A 20,270-nucleotide genomic window follows, 5' to 3' on the forward strand; every position below is an offset into this window, starting at 1 on the left:
GTTGCCTGTGAAGTACAAGGACTATGTAATGGGATAGCAGTAAAGGCTAGACTCTATCGGTGAGCCAAGTGCTAGCAACCTCTGGCTCTACAATCCTAAAACATTCCATGTTAAAGTAGCTACTGAAAAACATTCATCTACTTAAGAGGAAGCTCCCAGAGTAAAGAAGGGGATGTGGTGTATGGAATGCACCTTTAAGGGGCCTGCAATGGAACGGTCCAGTTTTCCCCGGGTACCTGTGGCTGCGGTTTGTTGGTGGTAGGTGGTTCTCCCTGCCAGCTGTGAGTGTGTGTGTGTTGTTGAATCATGCTTCCTAATAAAGACAAAACTGTTTATCACCCCACCTGTCTCTGCTGAATGCTGACTCAAGGACAGAACCCCAGGGGCATAGAGGTCTGAGCAAGTACCCCATCCCTTGAACCCAGTGGCCTAAAGCAAACTTGATAAGTGATCAGAAAATGGTTTTAACCTGTAACCAAACAGAAGTTCAGTACACATAAACCAGTTTCAAAATGGCTGAAACCAGTTTAAGATAGATCTGGATGAATGCAGTATCAAACTTAACTGATTTAATTAACATCAGTTTGCTTCATTGTTGGTTCAATCTACACAGCTCCAAGAAACCTGTGAAAATTGAATTGATTCAGCCTCTGGCTTTGACTGTCTGTACTTAGCCCAAGAGTGAATGATGAAGTATCTCAAAATCTCGGCTGGTTCATCAGCCTATGCTGAAGATCTGGTCACCATCTTGGGACTAACTTCCCTGGTTTTAATGGGAGAGCTCTTCAAGTTGCCTTTGATTCCATCCTCCCACATGCTGGTTCTGAAGAGTGAGGTGCCGTATGCTGGTATTCTTACCAATAAAGTAGCCTTAAACTGTGCCCGAATGTACCTCCCTGCAGAGACTTCTATATGCTCCATAAAGGGATGTTTCTGTTTATTAGGATGCTTAGTGGTGTTGGCTTAAGATAACATTCTCCTCAGGAAGGTGTTGGGAGAGTTAAAGTGCTTTAAAGTGAACTGACATGTTATTGAACTTTGTAATCTGAATACAACTGTTATATGAAACATTTAATATATACACATGTAATCTTATGGAGGGTGCAGATTAGGGCTGTGCGAAATTTCGCCAGCTGTTTCATTTCAACACTGTTTTGACTCATTTTGAGCTTGAAAGAGTGAAATCCAAACGAAACAAAGGGCTTCAAAACAGACTCAAAACAAAACAAGGTGAGTCTGCGATCAGGCTGGGGAAGGGAACTGAACCCAGCTAAGCTGAGTTTCCCTCCCCAGGGCTAGGATCTAGTTGGGGAAGGGAACTCAGCCCAGCTGGGATGACTTCCCTTCCCCAGCCCAGTAGCATTATTTCAGTGATGTTATCTTCCTTTTAACTGTACCCATTTTGCCTTTCAGGAACATGCCCTTGTAAGCTGAGTCCAGCTTTGGCACTGCACTTGTTGAAGATCCAATTCCAGTCCAGGAAGTAGGGGATATTTTACTGACAGTGTTAGTATGTTAAACTGCAATAATACTTCTGGGTTCTAGCAAACTATGGAGTATGATGAAAACTGATGAATCCACAATATTATTCTACCCACAGTTTTTCACTGACCCTAATTACAACTTTGTTGCTAAACTTTTATAATTTGATTTTTAACAACATGCCAAAAACACAAGAGCTTAGCAGTTTACACAGCAATTGTGTGTAGTTCCTGGAACAAATATACTCTGGCTGTACTTGGTATTATGATAAATAATTAGAATATATTTTCACAGAATACAAATCAATTTAAGTACAGCAGAAATTAATTGCTAAACACTGAGGACTCACCGGCAGACAGACGACCCAATCCTCTAAGTCAATGGATTTAGAATATGCAATACCTCACAAAATTGGGCCCTCAATTCTTCTTATTTAAAAATCTTAAAGTTGTACAGTCTATTTTAGCACTGACGGAACGTGACAGAGACTGATGCTGTCATTCATGGTGGATGTAATCCTCTCCTGTTCATAGGCCCAACAAAAGTTTCAGCCACAACTGAAAAACATGAGAGATGCCATGCTGGGTCAGACCATATGTCATTCTTTCCCAGTATCCTGTATCTCACAGCGGAACAAAGTGAACGTTAAGAGGGAGAGTATTTACGTAGGGCCTGTCCAGACTGATTTGTACTCTGCCCCTCTTCCTTAGACTCCAGAACTTAGAGGCCTGGAAAGTCCTGAATCAGAGGCTGCAGCCCTACTGTCAAATTTAACACCCACTGATGTGCCTGTTGTTATATCCTTGAAGTAGTGCCCAGACTTTATGCACAAGACAACAAAGCGCCAGTCTCTTCCTTCCTCAAATTCTCTGTCCATATTCCTCACCCCGGACACTGAGTTGGTTGCCAGTTCTGGAGGCAATATGAGAGTTCAGTCTTCATTGACCTTTCACCCTTTGGCACTGCTGTGACTGTCAAGTAAGAGACAAGCAATGACAACAGTGGTGAAGATTTCATATGTCAACACAAATGGGACTGAAATTTATAACTTCCTTCAGAGAAGCTATGAAATACCAGTATCTATTAGACAGCAAAAGCTCTGAGTCACAACCAAGACAGAGTGCATTTAAACTAGCAACCTAGAGATGACAGTCTCCTTGTCCTATTACCAGTTCTTAAGTCATCCAGTCTCAGTATCTTGCTTTGTTTTAATGAGGCTGATCTGCAGAAAACAGAATCAAAGTTCTGTTTTAAAACAGTATAGTTAAAATATTTTCTTCAGCAAAAACATCTTTCTATATTTAAAAAAAAACCATCTGGAGATACTGAAAATAATATTGCCATAGTGAGTCTCACCCACTGGAACTATGATTGAGACTCTTTTTTCATACTTACTGCCTATGGTTTTGTTCAATCAATGGAAATCTGCATTCCCAAACTTGACTTCAGTGGAACTTCACTGATTTAAATTAACTTAGATTCTAGCCCAATATATGTTTTTAAATCATGTTATTTGAGGGAGTCCGTTCATTTGGAGGCTCAAATCCAAATGCAGTACAAGTCACTCAATCCAGTTTATTTCTGTTATAAAGCAAACAGTAACACTAGGTTATAACAGCAAACTGGGGTGAGGTGACTAGGGAAGGTGCCCTGGGTACACACTTGGGGTGGGGGGAAAAGCTGCTGCTGCAGCAGTACAATATTGCCAGTAGTGTGGCAGCAACCATAAGTTATCACCATTTCCCATGGAAAAACAGAGAAAACCACAGACTTCCTGGTTATATCAGAGAAAACATGGATTTTCTCTTTTAGCAGAGAAACCCACAGATTCCCCCCTTTTGGAAAGAGCTATTCAGGCTGGCTGAGGTCCAGCCAGCAAGAGCAGTTTGCAAAAAGGGCAGAAAAGCCCCAACCCTGCCCGGAGGGACAGTTGCAAGGCCTAGGTCAGGCTCGCTTTCCTCCTGGAGCCTGTGAACTGGTCAGTGGGGCTTTCAGGGGTCTGGGGGGTTGCGGGGCAGGGCTGGGGTGGAAGCTGGCTGGGAGCTGAGGGAGCAGATAAGGTATTGGGGAAATACATGGAGAGCCCACCTGGCACCTCCATGTGCGGCTTCCCTTAAGGGCTACTAGAGTCACTTAGGTTTCATGTGCTCCCGGCCCGACACTCTCGCTGTGAGGAGGGAGGTGTTGGGGAAATACACAGAGTGCCCGGCCGGCTCCACATCTCCCAAGCGCCCATGACACGAGTTTTGCCTGTCAGCAGCTAGAGGTGCAGGACCCCAGAACCCAGATGCCCCTGTACCTATCTCCTTGACAGCTGGCAGGCTTCGTGGCCTCAGCAGGGGCTAGCATGCCTGTAGCTGTCACCCCACTGTGGCTTAACACACACACAAGATCACCTATGTCATGAGTTTTGCTTGTCAGCAGTTTGAGGTGCAGTTTCCCAGAAACCCCTGCACCTATCTCCTTGAAACTTGGCAGGCTTTGTGGCTTCAGCAAGAGCAACCTGCCCTGCAGTTTTCACCCCACTGTGACTTAACACACACGACATGAGTTTTGCTTTCAGGATTTGAGGTGTGGTTTCCCAGAAACAGCTGTGAATATTATCTTAAAGCTTGGCATGCATCATGCTCCCAGCAGAGGCTACCATCCCTGCACATTTCATCTGAATCAGCCAAAAGACAACAAAGTTATAGGTATTTCATTGATTCCCCATTATACTCTACGGCCAAATCACTGAATCTTTTCCGGATCGATTCAGAAGCTCTGAATCAATTCAGGAAGCCTAAAGCTTCCAGCGATTCAATTCAGATTCATAGATTCAGCATCTGAATTATCTCTGAATCCAAATTGTGATCCAAAGCTTTGCACAGCCCTACTAGTTATATCCCTCGTTTACACCCCCATCTGAAAACAATACATCTAAGGTGCCAAACTACTACACTGTGAAATGTTACAACACAATCCACCTGGTATTTTTGCTATTTTTGTGCCATTCCAGAAGGCAGATGTTCTGTGTAGAACTGAGAGAGAAAAGGAAGCAAGATCTATTAACCCTCATTTGGAACAATGACTGGGAAAGAAAAGATAGTTAATCTGCATTGGTATTCCTGTGGCCTTTATTGCTATCACTTTGATCACATGTCAGAAACAGGATACTGTACATTTTCCAAAGGAATTGAGGATTGAAAACAATATTCATCCACCATGATTAACAGTGGCCACTTGATGTCCCCATTGCTACACAGAAATGCAGTAAAGGGCTCCTTTTAGACCTGTCAGTAGAACTGATTTATCTAGGAGAACAGAGAAAGAAAGCAAGGGTGAGGGAGGAAAGGACAGATGGGAAGGAGATACCTAAAAGGAAGCAGAATAAGGGTATGAGAAGATCTCATTAAATAATTAGACTTGCATATCTTTTGGAGGCGAGTCCACGCCTTTACTTTAGGGCTGTTTGACTGCAGGCCTGCAAGCTGCATGCAGCACACAAGGAACCAGCAAAGCCTGTGAGCAGTTCATGTGTGGCCTGCAGGCTTCTCTAGCTGCCTTCTTGTCACACTGCCATGCGCCTAGAGAGGGCATGAGGAAGTAGACACACACTGCCAGCTCTGCCCAGGGGACAGAGGGGAAGTGAGGGGGCTGCATGCTGCCAGAGCGGCCCAGGGAACAGGGAGCAATCTTGGGGGAGCACACTAATATTAGACAGTCCTAAGGGCACATGAAGGACCCCTTAACTGAGAAAATGGACTGGGATCTGGGTTTTACATTCACCATGGAAAAACATGGTACAACCCAGATGGTCTCATTTTAAGTGGAAAAACCCAGATTTTCTCTTTAAAAGGAGAAAAAATGGATTTTAAGGAGAAAAACTCTGTGCTGCCATCCCTGTTGCTGCCAGGTGGCAGTGTGGGGCTTCTGGTGGTGGGACAAGCTTCCCTGCTCCACTCTGCCCTGCCATGCGGGGTCCCACCTGCTGCGCCATGGAGTCCCCAGAGGGAGGGCATCAGGGTGGGGAGCCCGAGCCCATAGTGGGCAACTCATACCTGCCCCCCTCTCATGGGCTCCATTCCAGCCATGCTGCCTGTGGGGGTGGGGGAGCTGGGCCTCATCCTCTGGTCTGGCCACAGCACCTGCCACCACCTCCCATGGGCAGCAGCTGGGGCTTGGGCACAGCTGGGGGCCCCTCCAGCAGGGCTAGGTGATGGGAGGCTGTGTGTGGGGAGTGAGGGGCACCAGCAGGACTGGGAGGGCTGTGGCCTGAGAGCAAGGGGCAATGGCATGGGCAGGGCACTGGTATACTAAGGCTGCTCAGCACCACAAAGCAGATGGGGGGAGGGAACAGACAGCCCCAGTTGGACCTGCATCCTGGTGAATGAAGGGGGCTGGGGGAGCTCTGATTTTCCATGATAAAAAAACCCTAAATCAAATGCCAAAATGTATAGGTATTTATAATTTATTATAGTGATTGAGGCACTGGTAGGCTTCCAAATTGCTTTAAAATTGTAAGTATATCAATAAAACAATGTGTTCAACTCATACCTATATATACACACTTATACATACACACACACACACTTACACACACACACACGCACTTACACACACATATATACACACACACACACACATACGTGTGAGTGTGTGTGCGTAGTGGTGTTTCACTTTAAACCATGGGAATACACAGATTTGGGTGTTTTAATTAGAGAATTTGCAAGTTATCAGAGAATTTGTGATTTTTACACAGAGAAAACCAGAATCCTTGGAAATGGAGCAGCTCACTCCACTCCAAACTATAGTTCTAGGCTTGCTCGATTCATTACACTGAGGTCACATACGAAGTTTTATTTAGCACAAATTAGAGATAACCAATACTGAAAACCAAGACAGGTCCCTCAGTGAGGTGCTGGCACTGTGTCCAGGTGCTTACTGGCTGTTTCCATGTCCTGCAAGAAGAATACAATGTCCCTGTTACCCAAAGCCCAATCAACTAAAAAAAAGCTACAGAAATTCACCAGCAGAAATTCCAGCCTTAAACCTCACCTATTTGGATTGTCTTGCAATCAAATACGTTTCCCTAATAAAAGCGCTTCTCCCTTTCTGGTATGATCTCTCAACTCACGCTGCTGGTGTCCTCACTTTGACTGTGACCTCCAAAATGTGGGTCAGCAGCATCTAGCTGCAAACCAAGATGAACTAAGCTACAGCCTACCACGCACAAAGGGAGAGTGGCTACTCCAGCATGCACTGGAGTGAGGAATAATAGCCAGTACCTGTAAAGCCAATAGGCAAGTTTCTAACCTCCATCCATGGCAGTCAGTGCCACTCTTCTACTTCCCCCGTTCTGCAGAGGTGCAACGCTGGGAATGTTAACATAGTGCCAGACAGTATATGGAGGTACTTGAAATCAGTGAGCACTGATGCCAGACTGACTCCTGACACTTTCAGTGATGACTGGCTCAATCTCCAGAGTGTAAAAACCCAGAGAACTACCTACTCTGCCACCAGACAGAAGTTGGGCTGACAGGCTTGGACGTGATAACACAGATAACACAATTAACGACTCAAATTAAAAAAGTTTCAGTCCTTTCTCATTTCTGGAAGCATAACCCAAACAATTTACTTCATTACATCAAAGTAATTTGCCAGATGAACTTTTAAAGTGCCTAAAGTTTTCAGTTGCTCAGGTCAGACATCACAGAATTGATAATTAGGTACAAAAACACTGTACAAATGTTCCCTGGTTCTCTTATGTTGCAATCCTGTAATCTCCCTAATTATCCAGGCTTTCAGGAAAACAGATGCTTCTGGTGTGCAGTTTGTGGGGGTACTGGAGATAGTTGCCAGGTTTTGTATTTTGAGCTGTAGGAAGTTGGCTTCAGTCCTGGTGATGAGGTTAGGTGCTTGTTTGAATGTACAAACCCCTTTTCAGAGCTGGGCCTATGAACTGCACTTCATCAGCCTCCTAGGTAGCAGGTACAGAAACTCATGGACTCAATATAGACAGTGGAGTTCTGGCACACTGCGACCTGCTGGACATCTGACTCCTCAGGCACCTCTGCACTGCTACATCCCCCTTTCCCCCCTACCCCAGTCTGTCCCTCACCCCCTGGTGCCTTCATTTCCATTTTCACTGACTGGCTTTCTTGCCTTCATTGCAGGCCAGGCCAGCCTCTGATTTCTTTACTATTCCTTCCACCCAGAACCAACTGCAGGTACTTCCTCACCCTGATAAAGGGGTTTTCAACCCTAAAGCTGGCATCCCAGGCAGCTAAGCTAAGCTCACCGGGAGCCTCACAACTGTACTGCAACCAGCAAGTGTCAGGCCTGTCAAAGATGTGACAGGTCTGGGCATTTCCCAGCCAGGACTGTGTGTGTGTATGCATTAGCTGGAGGTTATGGTGCCTCCTCCCTGCGTTTCACCAGGGGATTGTTGGTCCTGGCATTTACGGGGCTGCTGCACCGCCAGCAGTCCCACCAGGCCTCCCTACCCTGGCAGGGTGCAGTTTTAGTGGTCGTGCCCAGGACCTGGGGCCTCCTTCTTCCCCATAGCCCCAATCCCATACCCCCAAGTTCGAGCTGGCAGGAGAATGAGCTCAGCAGGGACATGTTCTTCGCCTGCTGGCTGGTGATGCAGTTAGTGCCCCCTCCAGCTGAGAGCAGGGCATTACTTGGATTTTCAAAATCCCCAAAAAGGAAATTGGTGCAGAGGGAGTGAGGAGGGTGGCACTCAGTCTGTCTGCAGGTGGAGCTTGGGGAATCCCAGCAGCAGGAGGTTCACTTTAGGAACATGAGCTGCTCCACCAATGTAGGATCCAAGCAGGTGCGGTGGGGCGTCACAACGTCCCCAGCAATGCTGAACACCCTCTCGCTTGGAACACTACTCGGTGGACAGGACAGGTGCTGCCAGGCAACCGTGGCCAGATCCTGCCACATCTGACTGCGGCTTGCCCAGGAGGCCAAGGGGTCACAGTCCAGTGGCTCCACATCCTAAGCAAGATAGGTGTCCACCAAAGCCTCGGCACTACCTGCCCAAGGCTGGGGTCTGGTGCATTTGGACCCCAGCATTGAAGCCATGCCAGTGGCTGGTGTGGAGGCGACTGGCTGGTGCTGGGAGTACTGGCACGGGAAAGTGGACTCCCCTCTTCCACATCCCCTCGCCTCTGTACTTCAGCCTCCATGACTTTGTTGACCAGCACCTACATCCAGTGATCGAGGGTTTTGGTGCTGCTAGTGCACATGCTCCCCTTCATCCTCAGGTCACACATGCCTGCCATCATGTGGACCATACTGGACCGCAAGGGATCCAGCCATCTCCTGATGCCCTCCTTCAGCCACCTCACCAGTGTCTGCACATCTGGTGACAGCAGCCTGCCCCAGCCAGGAACATTGTTCCCCTGGAACTTCTCCATTTGGTTCCCCAGTTCCCTCACTAGGGGGATCACTTGGCTGAGGAGGGCATCACCAGCGCTAAGGGTCTAGGTGACCTCAAGGAAGGGCTTGAGGACCACCAAGATGGGGGAGGTGGTACCCCACTCAGCTCTGTTCAGGGGGCCACTGATCCCAATTTCCCCAAGAAAGGCCATCCCACGGATGGCCTTCTGTTGCTCCACCAGCCTTTCAAGCATCAGGTAGGTGGAGTTCCACCGAGTCTCCACATCCTGCATGATTTTGTGCTGCAGGATGCTCAGCTCTGCCTGTTTCTCCTGCAGCATCTTGCCCCCCCTTGATGCTGCAGTGGAAGTACCCCGCCACCTTCCTGCATTTCAAAATCAGCTTGCTTGTAGCAGTAGTGGTGGTGGCGCTGTCACCGGCATCCCTCACTATGAGGTACAGCCTGTGTGCCACAGTGGATGCCAACAAAGTTGGCATCACAGACAGCTTTCACCATACTGGCCCCATGGTCGGTGACCATGAACCCATGGGTGAGCTCAGCCTGCCCAATGAGCCACCCCTGCACCATGTGATTCATGGCCTTCATGATCTCCCTTGTCGTGTGGGAATCATCTAGCATCTCGGCTTGCAGTAGAGACCATCAATGGCCTGACTGATTGCACCAGCGCCCTGTGAGAGAGAGGTAGGTGTGATTGCCACCCCAGCCACTCCAGATGTCGGAGGTGAAGTGCAAGGCTACCTGCGGCCCTGCCTTGTGCAGCTCCTCCCTCAAGTACTCCCTGCATGCCTCATACAGGGAGGGTACCACTGTCCTGCTAAAGGTGGTGCATGCGGGCACTTTGTAATATGGGGCCAGAAGTGCTATGAGCCACCTGAACCCTGGCCACTCAACTAGGGAGAAGGGCTGGCTATCCAGAGCAAGCATCTCCCCAATGCTCTGGGTGATCTCACTCGCCTTGGGAACACACCCCCCTTTCCATCCACCTTTCCCCCACTGGTCCAGGGTGGCCTGCCTCTGCTTTGCAGGGGAAGGGGACTTAGGAGCGAGCAAGGGACTTCCCTTTCAGCACACTCACACTGGTGCCAGGCTGAGCAGGAAGAAGGGCAAGGGGGTGTTGCCTCCTCAGATGCATCAGAATTGCTGTGGCAGAAAAGTGTCTTGCATTCTTGCCACGGCTGATGTGCCGTCAGCAGTGCTGGCAGACTGCAAACCTGGGATCATCTGCCAGCTCAAAATGCTCCCACATTATGCTACTTGCCCGCTTCTGGGTTGAGGGTGAGGATCCTGCCTTATCCCACTCCTCAGCAGGCTGAGGCTCAACAGCACGAGGAACTGCCTCAGCTGAGACACTTGCCTCCACAACCTCAACCTTCTCCAAGGTGCTGCTTTCTGGAGGATACCTGGGTCTAGGAGAAATATGAGGGGTGTGGAACACAAACTTTGATTCCCCCCTCAGTCCCCAGAATTGCTTGAGCCAACACGCTCAGCATCCCTGGTTCCAGCTCCAGCTCCTCCTCTGGCAGTGAGAGGCTCATGTTGAGAGATGACATTGGGGTGAAGGAGACAGTGATTTCCCTGCTGGTGCCTACTTCTGGACTGAGGGGAGGTGATGCAAGTGCAGGGATGTCAGGTACAGATACTGCCCCCACCTCCTTGCTTCCACTGACAGCACTGATGTCATGGCTGCTTGGGAAGAGGATGCATCTATGTTGGGGGGTGGGGGGACTTGAAGCTCTAGCTCTCCCCCTACCCCCTCTCCCTCTCCTGCCAGAAGACCTGGCACCTGCCTTTCCAGCACACTTCATATTAATCTTTCCTGTGCTGCAAAAGGTCTGTGTGCGTGTGTCACTCCTTATGTGTTGTGTGTTTTATTCCCTCTGTTGCATGAGTGCACTGGACTTTTCTTTGATTGTTTGCTTCAGTAACAAGAAGTGTTAAGAGCTATGTAAAAAATGTGTGCTGTCTGTCTTCTTCTCCATGAATATCTGATTTTTCTTCTTCTATGGGTGAATATTATGTGTGTGTGTGTGTGTGTGTGTGTGCGCGCGCGCCTCCCTGCGCAGTGATGGATCATGCTGGCAAGGAAAACACAGCTTTCTTTTTTCAAAGTTTGCAAAAAAAAAAAAAAAGCAAATATAAATTGAAATAAATTAATTGAATAGTAGTAAGAGATGCTAAGCCAAGCTAAATCATACCCAATCCTTTCTAACAACAAAAAGGAGCAGGCAAGTTCAACTGCTGACTAAAGCAAGCCAGGCCAAGCTGCCTGTCTGCTACAGTACCTTTTCCATGCAGTTCCCAAGACAGAACAAGCTTACAAAAGGCACAGCACGCCTGCAAACAGAGGTTTTTATGCTGTTTTTAGGTCTCGCCCCCCAGACACTGTCATTGGAAAGGCAGCCAGAGAAATCCTTCTCCCTGGCCACCTAGACATGTCAGTCTTCCCCCTCTGCTCCCTCCCCCTGGCTCCCTCTCCCTCTTCTAACTGTCTCTTTCCCCACACAGACAGCCCTCTGAAGCATCTGAAGTTTTTCCGAATCAGTTCAGAAGCTCCGAACCGATTCAGAAAGCCTAAAGAAGCCAGCGCTTCAATTCGAACATGCTACTTTGGCATCCGAAGTGTCTGAATCTTTTCTGGTTCCGAAGCGTGGTCCGAAGCCTCACACAGCCCTAATGTTTGATAAGACCTACATTTCTTACAAGGCAGTTAGTCTCTAAGGTGCAAATATACTTGCCTTCTACTTTTCTCATGTAAGAGAACAAGCAGAGATTTTTGAACTTTATCTCCACTGTAAAAGATTAACACACAAAAACAAAACCATTTTTTTGCAGGAGCTGTTTAAAATTTAATCATCTCTGAAAGCCACAGAGCATGCATTTCTCAGCAACACAAACCCAAAGGCTCAAGTTAGTGAAGCGTCTCAAACTGTGTGCTAGAACCGAATGTGCATAAATTAACTGTTCCTCAGAGGGGTCAACACTCACTGCTGCAAGATGTCCCCAGAAGCAGTGAGAGTTACACGCTGAGGCAGGATCATGTCCCGGAGAGGTTTTTTCCTATGAAAGAATCTCCTCCCCACCTTTAAAAGAATTACTGCGGTCTCAAACTCAAGCTACTTCTGGTAACAAAATCACATGAGAGACTCCCTGAAAATCTAACACCAAGTAAAATAAGCAAAGCCCAAGGTTTTTTCTAACCTTTTAGATTTTATGTGACAGGCTAATGGAATTTTGAAAAAACTTCCGCAACAAGCAGTCTGTGCTGCTCCCAAAATACCCTCCTATTCTAGAGCTTGCTTTTTCATTCACTTTTCACTTGTGACTAGTAACGAGAGAAGACATTATCTCCAAAATCTCCTTTCCCACTAGCATTGTACACTCTGAGATTCCAGGAAAGTTATAAGTAGTACAGCATCCTATTAAAGGTACAATATGCTGTTCTCATGGTATGACCAAAACATAAGGAGAGAGAGCTGAGCCCTTGGTTATTTTCCCTGAAAGTAAGAATGCATATGAGACATTATATCATAGTCATGCCAAAGATCCTGGGTTTCATCCCTTGTGTTGTATGCTGTACAAACACAGAAGAGATGACCATGCCTGCTCCAAAGAATTTATAATCCAGGAGATAAGGCCAAAGAGGTGAGTGAGACAAGCAGGTGGGTCAAAACGGGGACCAGGGAAAGCTTAGAGAATAAATGTACCAGGCTGCATGAATTTCTTGATAGTTCTGAGCTGCAGAATTCACTTCTAGTTTTAGGTAACTAAAGACCAATGCTAAAATTCTCAAAACAAGATGCCTGGGCTTACAAAGCCCCTATTTAGCCACCTAATAAGTTGCCTGACTTTCAAAAGTGCTGAGCAACAACTACTGAAGTCGATAGTACCTATTGACTTCAATAGCATCTGCTGGTTGCCAATCTCCTGAAGGCCAGGCCACATAGTTACTTTGATATAGGCTTCTGAAAATCACGGTCCTATTCTGTTGACCTTCGTGTCATACTGCAAAGCCTATTTGTGCTCTTCAAATCTTCCTAAAGGAAGTGAGGGATGAGGGGGAAGGGATTTAGTAGTAGGGAAACAACTCCAAGCAGAACCAGATTAGTCCTGATGTCTCCTGGAAATGGTTGCTACATCCAAACCATACCTTCTGTCATTATACGGAGGTCATGAGTAATGAAAAATATTTTACTGGACCAACTAAATGAGTTATTAAAACATAAACTCTCAAAGCCCAGGATCCTATTCACAACTGTTGGTTTATTATTGGACACTGAATGTGGGGCTAACTCCAATGAGAACCTTTGCCTACATAAATGACTCTTGGGATGGATTCTCAGCAGGTAGAAGTCATTTTATTTAATGTAACTGGCTACCTTTACATTAATAGGATTATATACACATGGTCTGATTCCCTACTGCTCCTGCTTTGTACAGGTGTAAATGGCAACTTGCCATGCAGGGTGATGGAGAATCAGGATCATTGCATGGTAATTAGACCCAAAAAAGCAGCCCTGTGTATGGGCTTAGCACAAAGTAGCTGAAGTGCTTGTCTGGAGCTGGAGGGGTTTCCCCAGAAGTCATGAGCAGAGCAGGATTTTGCCTCTATGGTCTAGAGCACAGTAGCAAAGAGTGACCTGTCCTCCTAGCCATGCAAAATAATTCAGAAGGTCAGCAGGGCCAATGCTGATGAATTCTGGTGTCTCATCCCCACTGAGAGAAGGGGGAGTACTCAAAGGAAAAAATAATTGCTTGCTCAAACCCATAAAAAAAAACAATTACTGTTCTCCTTGACTCAAAAAGTAATTAGACAGATAAAGCTGGGTGTTACTGGACTGGCATTAAAATAAACTGAAGGAAACATTTTATGAACCCTGCCAACTAGAGATGCTGCCCAGTGTGAAAAGATAAAGGCTGGGACACACTGGGTGCATCTACACATGTACTTTACGTGCACCAGTCTATTTTAATGTACATTAAAGCATCTCACAAAAAACTGTGCACTTTTGCTAATGGGCATTAAAATAAGCTAACGTGCCTTTTTCTAATACCTCACAATGGAAGTACTAAATTTAATGCACATTAATGAATGTGTAGACACACCCACTACAGACGCTTCAATTTTTAGGTCGCTGGGTCAATCCAGCTCAGATCAGCATTTGCTATTTGCAGAGTGTTCATTGTAACCCAGGAACACCCAAGGGTGTGCCCGCCCTCAGTTGGAAGGGATAGATGAGGCAGGCGACAGTGCTGTGGGAGGGACACCAGCGATTTGAGCGCGGGTCCCTCTTTTCTCTATAGAGTCAGCTCCATGCCAATGCTCTTAACTATTTAGTTCACTGAATTATAATATATGTATTACTTCTTATTCTATATATATATATATATGTGTATATATATAGAGAGAGAGAGAATAAGAAGTAATAACTAGATAGATAGATAGATAGATAGATAGATAGATAGATAGATATTCTAATAGGTAGCAAAAGAAAACTTTCCAAAAATATTCTTAGCAATATCTTTTTAACAACATCAAAGGTATACAGATAAATATTTACAATACAGTAAGCCAAAAACCCATTATACCAAACTAACCCAATTCCATAACATTTTGTACAACATATTCATAATTATGATAACAATTATACGAAATATGAGGTGCAGTTTTACATGATAAGGCACTTTTAACCTTGGATCCCAGCTAGTAAGAGGCGCTTCCCCTTCTATGGGTCTAGCTGGGAGGGAAACTTCCACCCGGGGCTTCCCTGGGGGAGGGGGGTGGGGGGGGTTACCTTATTTCCAGAATGCCTCCCCTGCAGGACCCAACTCTACCAGCAACTTACAGTTTTCTTCAAGAAGCCATCGACCGGACCTCAGAGCCCTTTGCTCAATCAGAGGCCCCACCAGCATTGTCCGTGTCACTCCGAGATCTCCCCTCCTGGCTGTGTACCCTGCTTTGGGCACCGAGGGTTCTTCCAGCTCTCATGGGGGGAATCTAGCCGCTGCTAAGTAGTATATTGTGAGCTTCTGCACATTAGAGATGCTAAATTTGCAAGGAGGTCTTGCTTTAAGCAATAAAGCCTGCAGCTTTTTTGCATTATTTCTTACATCCTGATGCAGAAACTGTAAGTCTATGACTGTGCTTCTGTGTGCCAGTGTGCAAGAGTGTGAGGGGATTCAATATGGTGGATTTGTGGAGCGAGAGATGTACTCAGATTCTCCCTCCTGGAGACATGACAGTTTTCCTTTATTCTCAAGTGAAAGTAACCCAGACTGAGTCTGAACACTTTGCTCTTTGCACATGGGAAAATATAGCACTATTCTTTCCATACTTATCTACCTTAAATGCCAAACCCTTTCTCCTTATGTCCTTTAAACATGTATAAGTAGCCTGTGGAACTCACCGACACAAAAAATTAGTGCAGCCAAGAGACTGTCAGGATTAAAAAAATGGAACATTTATATGGATTATGAGAATTTCTATCCATGCCAATACTCTGGGGCTTTAAATCTTTATTATAAAGGCTCGTGCATCAAGGCATAAGCCATTCATTAAGTTATGAAGAGCTGTGAAAAAAACTCTCTCTGTTTACAGATTATTCTATAATTGCCCACTGAATGTTTCTCACGTGTTTCTTGGAATCAGCTGCAACTGGACACTGGTGGAGTGCCAAACAGTCCCTTGGATCTAGTTGGGTTTGGCAATGCATCTGTTCCCATGTACATATTAGAGCAAGGGAAATATTTTGTCAAATAATAATGAATTTGCCTTTTCTCTGTTGACAATATTTTCTGTAAACAGATTAGATCATGTTTCACTGTTATTCAAAATGTCTTTAATTTAGATATCGTCACAAGTCAGGGCAGCAGACAGGCCAGCTGGCCCTAAGCTGGCCCTGGTTGTGTCTAGCTGTCAGTGGCCTACTTCCAGATGGCCCTAGTTGTCTGCATGGGCATGGCTGCCTGCTTATAAGCAGCTGCTCTTGCAGTGCCCAGTAGGCTATTCAACAGAACAGATACCTGTCTCGCTAACCCAGAGCTTCTGATTCCATGTTCCTGGTTCCTTCTGGTAAATCCTAGGTTCCCCATTCCCAATTCCTACGTGCTGACTCCTTGTTCCAGACTCCGCCTGGAGCTTTTGCTCCAGAGTTGTTGGCTTCTGACCCTCTCCACTCCCAGCCTCATCCTGTCAGCATTACTGTCCCTGGGCTCAGTGTCAGTATTTAGATAGTAAAGCCTAGCCAATTTAATCTATTCTAATACTTGCCAGCTGAATGAACAAGTATTGCTAGAGAGAAGGCTCCATGTGGTTTTTGGCATGACTCAGACCCCAGACATCAAATACTTGATGGAAACTGGAAGACACCTGGTTACAATTCGACCTGCCTCTGGAATTCACAGGCATGAAGCGATTCCTTGAAAGGGGAGTAGCTCTTTGGTGGCTGCAGCCAATTGTGATTCCTCATGTCCATCTGACACACTATAGTTATAAGCACAGCAGGCTGGCATAGGTCAATATGCGAGGCCACCACTAACTAAGGGAAACTAAGGATTCCAGTTTATATAGCCTCTTTCTGTGGTGTCCAGAAATCGTACACCATCCTCTAACGTAGGGCTGTCCAACTGGTGGACTATGAGGGGTTAAAATTGTAGTCCATACACTCTTGCCCTGGGGCTGCTCTCCCCATCATTCCTGCTGTCGCTGCCATACCCAGGGTCTCCAGGCTCCCCTCCCTCTTCCAGCTTTCTCTTCCTTTCCCCATCCCTGGGGGTGGACCAGTATGGCAGGCAGCCCCCACTGCTCACACGTGGGACAGCCCTGTTCTCTAACGTATAGTTGCCTAGAAAATGCTAATTTTCCAGAGCAGGTATTGAAGATTGTGATATAATCCTGTCTCCTTATTCAGGATGAGCTTGCTGTGAAGACACTGGGAGCTGTGCTTTGGACTAAGTAGAGCAAAGATCTTTTTGGCAGGGCTGTACTGACCAATGCTCCTCAAGGTTCCTACCTAGGCGGCAGTGGTTTGAGTCAAGGTTTTATACCAAGAAAAAATAATAGAAAAAAGAATGCAGCTAAAGGAGAAGGAAGGCAGGGTACCTGAAACAGAACTGCCCAGAAGGAGATGTTGCTTTGCCAGTTTGTCTTAGGGATGAGCCACATGCTGGCTGCGAATGGGAAGAAACGTTGGCTAGGATGGATGAGGGACAGAGTGCAGTAATTAGACAGGAGCATAACACATCATAATTAAGCTTCCTCCAGAGTCTTGAGCTGGGCTGGGGGGGGGTATGTCTTAATTTTGTTTGTCTCATTTCCAAGCACAACATGCTTCTGATCTAGGATTTCTCCTCTATACACAAGTAGGGAATCCATAGATTCATAGATGTTAGGGTCGGAAGGGACCTCAATAGATCATCAAGTCCGACCCCCTGCATAAGCAGGAAAGAGTGCTGGGTCTAGATGACCCCAGCTAGATACTCATCTAACCTCCTCCTGAAGACCCCCAGGGTAGGGGAGAGCACCACCTCCCTTGGGAGCCCGTTCCAGACCTTGGCCACTCGAACTGTGAAGAAGTTCTTCCTAATGTCCAATCTAAATCTGCTCTCTGCTAGCTTGTGGCCATTGTTTCTTGTAACCCCCAGGGGCGCCTTGGTGAATAAATCCTCACCAATTCCCTTCTGTGCCCCCGTGATGAACTTATAGGCAGCCACAAGGTCGCCTCTCAACCTTCTCTTGCGGAGGCTGAAAAGGTTCAGTTTCTCTAGTCTCTCTTCGTAGGGCTTGGTCTGCAGGCCCTTGACCATATGAGTTGCCCTTCTCTGGACCCTCTCCAGGTTATCCGCATCCTTCTTGAAGTGTGGCACCCAGAATTGCACGCAGTACTCCAGCTGCGGTCTGACCAGTGCCCGATAGAGGGGAAGTATCACCTCCCTGGACCTATTCGTCATGCATCTGCTGATGCACGATAAAGTGCCATTGGCTTTTCTGATGGCTTCGTCACACTGCCGGCTCATGTTCATCTTGGAGTCCACTAGGACTCCAAGGTCCCTTTCCACTTCTGTGCCACCCAGCAGGTCATTCCCTAGGCTGTAGGTGTGCTGGACATTTTTCCTCCCTAGGTGCAGCACTTTGCATTTCTCCTTGTTGAACTGCATCCTGTTGTTTTCTGCCCACTTGTCCAACCTATCCAGGTCTGCCTGCAGCTGTTCCCTGCCCTCCAGCGTGTCCACTTCTCCCCATAGCTTTGTGTCATCTGCAAACTTGGACAGAGTACATTTGACTCCCTCGTCCAAGTCACTGATGAAGACATTAAAGAGTATCGGTCCAAGGACCAAGCCCTGCGGGACTCCACTGCCCACACCCTTCTAGGTCGAGACCGACCCATCCACCACGACTCTTTGGGTGCGGCCCTCTAGCCAATTCGCCACCCACCGGACTGTGTAGTCATCCAAGTCACAGCCTCTTAACTTGTTCACCAGTATGGGGTGGGATACCGTATCGAAGGCCTTCCTGAAGTCTAAGTATACGACATCCACCCCTCCTCCTGTGTCCAGGCGTTTCGTAACCTGGTCATAGAAAGAGACTAGATTGGTCAGGCACGATCTGCCTGCCATGAACCCGTGCTGGTTTCCCCTCAGCATAATTTGCCCTGCCGGGCTCTCACAAATGTGTGCCTTCATAATTTTTTCAAAGACTTTGCCAAGGATGGAGGTGAGACTGACTGGCCTATAGTTGCCCGGGTCCTCCTTCCTCCCCTTCTTGAAAATGAGGACCACGTTAGCCCTTTTCCAGTCCTCCGGGACTTGGCTCGTGCACCACGAGCGTTCGAATATTCCCGCCAGTGGCTCTGCAATGATGTCGGCCAGTGCCTTCAGCACCCTGGGATGGAGCCCATCCGGGCCTGCCGACTTAAAGGCATCCAGTTCTTCCAAGTGACTCTGCACCACCTCAGGGTCTACGTATGGAAGTCTGGCGCCTTGCTGCTGCCTCTCTACAACCCCAGTGAGAGACTTGTCGTGCCCCTCACTTAGGAACACTGAGGCAAAGAACTCGTTGAGGAGTTCAGCCTTGTCCCCCCTGTCTGTCACCAATTGTTTCTGCCCATTTAGCAGCGGTCCTATTCCTACCTGGGCCTTCCTTTTACTCACAATATATCTAAAAAACAATTTCTTGTTGTCTTTTACTTGGGTTGCCATCCTCAGCTCCATGGTAGCTTTGGCCCGCCTAACTGCCTCCCTACAAGCACGAGCAGAGGAGGTATATTCATCTTTAGTGATCTCACCCTGTTTCCACTTTTTATGTGCTCCCCTTTTGGCCCTTAGGCTGCCCTGGATTTCTGTGGTCAGCCAGGGAAGCCTCCTGGCCCCTTTCCCTTTTTTGCCTCGCATCGGGATCGTCTTGCCTTGTGCCCGAAGGATCGTTTCCTTAAGGCACAGCCACCCTTCTTGGGCTCCCATCCCTTCAAAACTCCTACTCTGCAGTGCTTCCTTGACTAATCGCCTGAGTGCATTGAGATCAGCTTTCCTAAAGTCTAGCACTTTCACCCTACTAGTTACCTTACCCACTCGACGTCTTATGTTGAATTCTATTGTTAGGTGATCACTGTCTCCCAGATAGCTACCGATCTGGAGGTCCCCTATCATGTCATCCCCTGTTGCCAATACCAGATCCAGTATGGCATTCCCCCTAGTGGGACCGTGTACCTCCTGTGTCAGGAGGTACAGGATCCATGTCTACCACAGATAGCAAATCAGCAGCAGAGCCAAAAATACAGCCATGGCACACCTCAAGTATGTGGCTGTCAGAGAACCAGAACTCATCTTGCTGCTGTTATGTTTCAAAGCCACAGGGAAAGTAGCAATTTTAAAAAATTGCCCTGGTACCCCTAACATGCTGGGTCCTATAGAAACAAGACTCACTTGGTTCCAGGGAGGTGAAATTAAAAGTTGTCCTCAAAAGAAAGTCAAGCTGGGAGGCTTTATCTGTTTTTGTTATTACTAAATCCATCCAATTTGGTCATGTTGAAAAAAGTCAGTATCCACTGGATTCCATTTCATCATTCAAAAAGGAGCTACTCAGAGAGAAAAAAAAAAAGCAGCCTGTTTCTTTCTTTCCCTCTTTACTGCCTTTTAAAGCTATTGCTGATGGGCTTAAATGTAAAAGAAAGAAACAAAAAGAGCATGCATCAAACTGGATGCAATTCCAGTAATTGCTGCTTTTTCTTTCCTTTTAACCCGAGGCTTTTTCCAGCTCCATTTTGATCGACATTTTGGATGAAATTTCAGGAACCCCTAGGTAGAAAGCCCACAGTCTGAATTCACAGATGTAACATTAAACCAGCTTGTCTCAATAAAACAGCTGTCTGACTCAACCAAGATGGATGCCAGTCATTTCTGTGGT

At 46.9% G+C, this 20,270-nt stretch overlaps 1 protein-coding gene across 8 annotated transcripts in view; it reads right to left on the reverse strand.

Annotated features, from left to right (window-relative positions):
* LOC106737870 (uncharacterized) overlaps nucleotides 1-20,270 on the reverse strand; it is a 101,829-nt gene that overhangs the window by 68,242 nt on the left and 13,317 nt on the right. The window lies entirely within an intron of this gene.

The sequence above is a fragment of the Alligator mississippiensis genome, chromosome 8 (genome assembly GCF_030867095.1).
Source record: "Alligator mississippiensis isolate rAllMis1 chromosome 8, rAllMis1, whole genome shotgun sequence".
NCBI classification, from domain to species: domain Eukaryota; kingdom Metazoa; phylum Chordata; order Crocodylia; family Alligatoridae; genus Alligator; species Alligator mississippiensis.